This window comes from Rhipicephalus sanguineus, chromosome 4, assembly GCF_013339695.2.
Source record: "Rhipicephalus sanguineus isolate Rsan-2018 chromosome 4, BIME_Rsan_1.4, whole genome shotgun sequence".
Lineage (NCBI taxonomy): Eukaryota > Metazoa > Arthropoda > Arachnida > Ixodida > Ixodidae > Rhipicephalus > Rhipicephalus sanguineus.
In genome coordinates, this window is record NC_051179.1 from 166,071,532 (window position 1) to 166,073,539 (window position 2,008).

Below are 2,008 nucleotides of genomic sequence, written 5' to 3' on the forward strand. Positions count from 1 at the left end.
TTAATAACTACGCAAATTTTATACACAATATTAATGAGCACTAACAGACAATAATGCCAAGGAAAGTATAGGGGATGTTTTTACTAGTAAATGTAAGGTAAATGTGAAGAAAGAAAAGTGGACGAAAGGATAGCTTGCCGCGGGCAGGGACCGAACCTGCGACCTTCGAATAACGCGTCCGATGCTCTACCAACTGAGCTACCGCGGCGGCCATCCCCCCGTCCACTTTATAGGGTATATATGTACATTTAAACGTGGGAGCGTCAGTCAGCGCCGCCAGTAGCCATGACGGCGAGTGTGGAACACCCTTTTTTGCCTGTTGGCGTCACGTAGCACGTGAACTTATTACGAGCTGGCAGCTGACCAATAATCCCTCGCATACTACCTGATAGCATCAAGTCTGCCAGAACGAGACCCTCGCTATGAATGAAGGAAAGAAGTGTTAATTTCAAGGGCTCGTTTTCTTTGTTATACACAATATTAATGAGCACTAACAGACAATAATGCCAAGGAAAGTATAGGGGATGTTTTTACTAGTAAATGTAAGGTAAATGTGAATAAAGAAAAGTGGACGAAAGGATAGCTTGCCGCGGGCAGGGATCGAACCTGCGACCTTCGAATAACGCGTCCGATGCTCTACCAACTGAGCTACCGCGGCGGCCATCCCCCCGTCCACTTTATAGGGTATATATGGACATTTAAACGTGGGAGCGTCAGTCAGCGCCGCCAGTAGCCATGACGGCGAGTGTGGAACACCCTTTTTTGCCTGTTGGCGTCACGTAGCACGTGAACTTATTACGAGCTGGCAGCTGACCAATAATCCCTCGCATACTACCTGATAGCATCAAGTCTGCCAGAACGAGACCCTCGCTATGAATGAAGGAAATAAGTGTTAATTTCAAGGGCTCGTTTTCTTTGTTATACACAATATTAATGAGCACTAACAGACAATAATGCCAAGGAAAGTATAGGGGATGTTTTTACTAGTAAATGTAAGGTAAATGTGAAGAAAGAAAAGTGGACGAAAGGATAGCTTGCCGCGGGCAGGGACCGAACCTGCGACCTTCGAATAACGCGTCCGATGCTCTACCAACTGAGCTACCGCGGCGGCCATCCCCCCGTCCACTTTATAGGGTATATATGTACATTTAAACGTGGGAGCGTCAGTCAGCGCCGCCAGTAGCCATGACGGCGAGTGTGGAACACCCTTTTTTGCCTGTTGGCGTCACGTAGCACGTGAACTTATTACGAGCTGGCAGCTGACCAATAATCCCTCGCATACTACCTGATAGCATCAAGTCTGCCAGAACGAGACCCTCGCTATGAATGAAGGAAAGAAGTGTTAATTTCAAGGGCTCGTTTTCTTTGTTATACACAATATTAATGAGCACTAACAGACAATAATGCCAAGGAAAGTATAGGGGATGTTTTTACTAGTAAATGTAAGGTAAATGTGAAGAAAGAAAAGTGGACGAAAGGATAGCTTGCCGCGGGCAGGGACCGAACCTGCGACCTTCGAATAACGCGTCCGATGCTCTACCAACTGAGCTACCGCGGCGGCCATCCCCCCGTCCACTTTATAGGGTATATATGTACATTTAAACGTGGGAGCGTCAGTCAGCGCCGCCAGTAGCCATGACGGCGAGTGTGGAACACCCTTTTTTGCCTGTTGGCGTCACGTAGCACGTGAACTTATTACGAGCTGGCAGCTGACCAATAATCCCTCGCATACTACCTGATAGCATCAAGTCTGCCAGAACGAGACCCTCGCTATGAATGAAGGAAAGAAGTGTTAATTTCAAGGGCTCGTTTTCTTTGTTATACACAATATTAATGAGCACTAACAGACAATAATGCCAAGGAAAGTATAGGGGATGTTTTTACTAGTAAATGTAAGGTAAATGTGAATAAAGAAAAGTGGACGAAAGGATAGCTTGCCGCGGGCAGGGATCGAACCTGCGACCTTCGAATAACGCGTCCGATGCTCTACCAACTGAGCTACCGCGGC

General features: G+C 46.9%; 2 non-coding genes across 2 annotated transcripts; both read right to left on the reverse strand.

Annotated features, from left to right (window-relative positions):
• Positions 1 to 585: 585 nt before the first annotated feature.
• Trnat-cgu (transfer RNA threonine (anticodon CGU)) lies at positions 586 to 658 on the reverse strand. The gene has a single exon. It is a non-coding gene; the product is annotated as a tRNA-Thr (tRNA).
• Positions 659 to 1,935: 1,277 nt separating this feature from the next.
• On the reverse strand, positions 1,936 to 2,008 carry Trnat-cgu (transfer RNA threonine (anticodon CGU)). The gene has a single exon. It is a non-coding gene; the product is annotated as a tRNA-Thr (tRNA).